At 43.4% G+C, this 5,104-nt stretch overlaps 1 long non-coding RNA gene across 1 annotated transcript in view; it reads right to left on the minus strand.

The window, feature by feature from the left end:
* Positions 1-1,676: 1,676 nt before the first annotated feature.
* Positions 1,677-5,104, minus strand: part of LOC108445360 — a 24,284-nt gene continuing 20,856 nt past the window's right edge. The window contains exon 3 of the long non-coding RNA XR_001860181.1: positions 1,677-2,386. This is a non-coding gene — a long non-coding RNA (uncharacterized LOC108445360). The remainder of the gene's footprint in view (positions 2,387-5,104) is intronic.

Raw genomic sequence — 5,104 nt, forward strand, 5'->3', positions numbered from 1 at the left:
TGGTATTATTGCTCAGCACTTCGAGGACATGCTTGTTTCCCTTGAAGAATTTTCAGTTGTAAGTCCTGCATATGATGCATTTTTCCTTCTTCTGCCATTTCTTAAAGATGTTCCCTTCACACATCTTTTCAGCTCAAAAATTTGTGTTCCCACGGCTTGGGTTTTTCTTCTTCTTTTGCTGTATTCCAGTGTATGAAGGAAACAATATTCATCCAGTTCCTCACAATCACTAAAGCTGCTGGAATATTTCAATCTTATCTGAAAGAGCAGCACAGCTTTAGCAAGGCCAGGTTCATAAATGCCTTAATGAAAGTGAGCAATCACCCGGAGGACAGGTACTTGAATGAATCTTCAGCTCTCACTGCGAGAAAGGATTCAGCACAATTATACTGGTGGAAAAACCAAAGAGGGAGGTATTTTAAATTACCCAGTGAAGAAAAAGCTCCAGTTTTGCTTGAGCGAGTTGAGAGATGGGACTGTCCATTGTAAAAGATAAAAAAATAAAGTAAATTAGACTTTATAAATTCTGCTGCTGGTGGAACAGCTTCTCTCCCATCACTGGCTCCTCACTATCCCAATTATATGTGATTGGCACAGTATTTTCTGGAATATTGTGGAGCTGTATTCTCCACGCATACTCAGACAATGAGAACAGAAATGTCCCTTTCTTGATCCACCCCAGAGGTTTTACACATACATACACTGCTTTGCTGCAGTAGAGCAGGATTTATAACTTTACTGAGAGGAACAGTATTTCTAACAAGTCAAAGTAATAGGCATGATGTAGTCATAAATTATAAAGGTCCAAAATAATACATGCATGTGTCTTTTTTGAGTTGAGATTTCTCTCTCTCTCTCTCTTTTTCTTTTTGGTCTACCATATAGATACGTCATATAGAACTGACTCTCTTTACAGAGAGCCACAATTTACCATAAGTCCTGAAGAAACACCCAGTCCACACTTGGCATATTCACAGATTGACAATGGCATTAAACCTGATCCCATTCATCTCAAAGTCTTGAACTCAGAATTTAAGAGTTCCCACTATGAGTTCCCTTTTAGGGAAGAGCTCATTGTTATTTACTCATGTCAGAGGCTGCTCCAAATACAAGCATAGGAAAGCCTGCATTATCTCAAGCTTTCTCCATCATTTCAATGTATGTAAGTATTCATGTTTGTCAGAATTTTTGCCTATAAATTGCATGTTTCAATGCTGCCCAGAAACCTGGGACATTAATCCTGGGTCAGAATTACCAATTCTCCGGAGAAAGATTGGCATCCTGTGGCTGGGCTCCACACTCGGTATTCACCTATGTCACTCTTTCAACACATATACGGTGTCTTTCAACACAGATATGGTGTCTCAAATAGTCCTGTATTTAGGTTTTGTGAAAGGAAACAGAATCACACCTCTGCTTTAGTATTGCTTCTTTATATACATTTCTTTTTTGTAACATTCATAATTTAGTGGTATATTTCCCTTGTCTTAACTTCCATTATTTTGATGTATTACCTTTAGAATTTATTTTATTTGTTACCTTGTTAATCCTGTTTCATCATTTCTTTCTTACAACTCACCGTTTTTCTCCTTGGAAAAGGTTTGAAATTTCCAAACACACACACATTTTAGTGCAGCGAAAGCAGTGGCAGACTTCTTGATTACTTGCCTGAATGGTGTCAGCAAAGAAAAAACAGATGTCAGAGGCACAGCTTTTAAAGGCCAAACAGGCCAAATTAAAGGAAAATGAAAAGATGTTAGGTAAATTCACTCATTCTTCAAACAAACTCATATTCCCTACCTAGGTTTTTTTTAAAAATTGCCATTCCTCTAACTAAAATATTCCAGAGTGTTTATGGTCTGCCAGATGATTGGAGTGTAACAAATGTAATTTTGCAAGCTTGTAAAATATCCTGACATTGCCTTAAAGAAACCACAATAAACTCTCTGGTCAGATTGCTTTATTTCCATTTCTGTGCCTTATTAAACCAGTATGCAGAAGATGTAACAGCAAAACAAGAAGGATAATCTGTTGCAACACTAGAAATAACTGAAAATAGCTAAAAAGTTAATTCTGTTGTAGGCGACAGTCCATTAAAACCCAGTGTATACCCCTTTAAGTCTTGCTACAAGCCAGATCCTTATCTCAGATGCAGGCAGAGCGCCCATTTACTTCAATAGGAGCCACGCATGCATATTCTGAAGCAGAATTTGGTCTGGTGTATTCATTAAGGGCTTCTGAACTCAAGATGTTACTTTGACGTTCCAGAAGAGGCCTGTAGTATAGATAAGTTTCTGTCGATTCTCAGGGAAGCTCCCTCTGTAGCTGTTTCAGGACAAGTCCCAACACTGAGCCTGCTGGTGTTCCCCTCCAGCGTGACATGCACCTACAGAATAATGAAGACATTGAACTCCTTGATTGACAGAGCCTTATAGAAATGATACACAGTAAAGAACAATTATTGCAACATCGTGGCAAACCCCATCTTGGATTGAAATTCCCTTTTCATCTGCAAGCTGAGGAGCATGCCAGGATTATAAATTAATTATAAATGGCTATTGCAGGTACACAAACACGCAGCATGTTCTAGGAAGTTAAGTGCTATGGCTTCAGACTCAAGTGGCCCAGCAGTGCACCCACGCTCCTAGCAGCTGCCCAGATGTTCAGGCAGTGGCTGGAACTGTGGCAAGAGCTGCCTGCACCCCTCACCCACCTCCACCCACCCAAGGACAGGCTCTGTCATCGGGCAGATCACAGACATGACTCCCAGGTCCCCTCCAGCTTGGGGCCAACCCACAGCCTTTTTGTGGCTCATGAAAGTATTTGGCCTCAGGGACCCCATCAGTCACCTCATCTTCTCCTCCCAAGTCAGCCTTAGATGACCCTCCTGAGATGAGAAGGGTTTAATCCCTAAGAGAGCATTTCCATAGAAACTGAAATACTGTCAAGGTTCAGGAACAAATAAGAGGATGGAGCAATTTTCTGTGTTTGTCAACTTCGGCACAATTTGCACTGTTCTGATCAGTGCTGCTCTTATTCTCTAAAAAGAAGTGGGTTTTTGTCTCAGCAGAAGTACTAAACTTGTTCATGCCCTAATTTATGAAGCCTTTGCATTATCTGTCTTACATCTTTATCTGGGTTATCACATCACCTCTCTTCCTCTCTTCACCCTATTGCCCTGGATAAGGCAGATTTTTTTTTTTTACTTGGGAATTCTGTACAGGTTACGAATCTCAGACACCAGCATCAGCACAGTCTGAGCTGCCCCAGGACTCCTCTGGCACCAACAGACTGCAGTGGCTACAGACAAGGGAGTGCCACTGTTCCACCCCGGCACATCCACTTCAGCTGAAATCCATGGAGCACAACACCTGACCCCCAGAAGCTCCTGAGGAGCTGGCACATGGGCATCTTCCCCACCCTTCATACAAGGACAGGGAACTTCACAAGAAGAAAGACGTGGCAGCAGGAGCTGGGGACTTTCTAGTTTTGGAACATTTCTGGCAACTTTATGGTTTAAATCACCTGTTTTTAGAGGGAGAGCTGAAGGCCTGGGTCTCTCCTCCCACCCCTCTGTCCCTCAAGGAGGAGCAGAGCCAGTGGATGGAAGGTCCTGCTTCTCCTTGCACTCTGGGCCAGCAGAGTCACTGCTCCCATCCAACACACACTAGACCGAAAACCACACATTTAAAAGGGAGAGCAAACACACCATTCATAGTGCTCAGAAGCAGAACGAGCAGATCACATCTCCTTATCCTCCTCTGCTCACCACCTGTGAAGACACTGCAATGCAGATGACCCTGCTCATGCAGCACAAGAGCCTACCCCAGTCCCCAGCTGTATGGGTGAACCAACACAGCTCTCCAGGTTAAAACAACAAACACACATTCTAGCTACACTGAGCCCCATCTCCATGAGATTATGCATCTATCTAGGAACGTGTTTCATCCCTGTGCCAGAGATTCACACTTTGCAGAGAGTAAAACAGCAGCAGTAGGATTTTTCCAATGCTAGATGCTGAATGACACAATAAAATAAAAATGATCTCTTTCATTTCCCATAGCACCTTCTCTTGGAGGGCCCGACACAAGGAGAATATGCCTTATTGCCCCTGTGTGGTTTGTAATCCTGGAGATCAGCTATGCAGGGTTCAAATGACCTCACTAAGGCTAAACAAGAAGTTTATGATGGAGGCAGGAGGAAGACACAGTTCTGCAAACTCCTCTTCTGTCTTTTAGACCTAAGATTGCTCTTATTCTACGGTCCTGTGCTCCACGGATTCTGCTGCTCCTTGGCTGGAGAAAGGAAATAGCTATTTACATTTTTACACCATAACCCAGGCAGAGGCAATGAAACCTGACACCAGACTAATGTTTTAGCTGCCATTCAACAATGGATTCATTAAAACAAAACGACCCTGCAGATTTGGATTATAAACAAAGCAATTAACAATGACAAAAATTTGCAACCTATTAAAACTATTTTGGGAGCCAGGCCCTCAGTGGTATCTCAGAAGGTCATGCCAGCTGCTATCAGCCCAGCCTATGGCTCCCTGGCTCTGGTCAGTGTCAAATCCATCCCCCAGTGCCCACCTCAAAGCAGCCCTTGAGTCAATCCATGCATTTCCAGCTTCCAATTAATTAATTCGGCAGCTGGCTGATACCACACCCTCCTTCCCCGACCACACTAATTATGCTGGGCTCGGGGGAAAGAGGGGCTGCAGATGCTGTTGTACTCTTATTTCTGGCACACGCCTGGAATGCCGCGCTGGCTGACTCGTGCAGGGAATTGCTCCCATCCCAGGGCCGAGGATATTTCATCCAGCCCTGGGAAAGGTCAGGAGATGAAGCCCTGACACATGCAGACCTGGCAGGCATCTCTGTCCCACCCTCCAAAACCAAAGTACAAGGGAATTCACTGATTTTCCACAGTTCTGTTGCCTCTTTGCACCTCAGTCTAGGAGTTTGTGGGCTGACAATATTTCCCCAGTGTTGCAGTGGGTGGGGTGCAACACGCATATATCAAACCAGGAGTCCCGTGGGAAGGAAATATATATGGACAGACAGATTCTTGATAGCTGTTTCAGAGATGTTTATTTCTCCAG

The sequence above is a fragment of the Corvus brachyrhynchos genome, unplaced genomic scaffold (genome assembly GCF_000691975.1).
Source record: "Corvus brachyrhynchos isolate BGI_N302 unplaced genomic scaffold, ASM69197v1 scaffold52, whole genome shotgun sequence".
NCBI classification, from domain to species: domain Eukaryota; kingdom Metazoa; phylum Chordata; class Aves; order Passeriformes; family Corvidae; genus Corvus; species Corvus brachyrhynchos.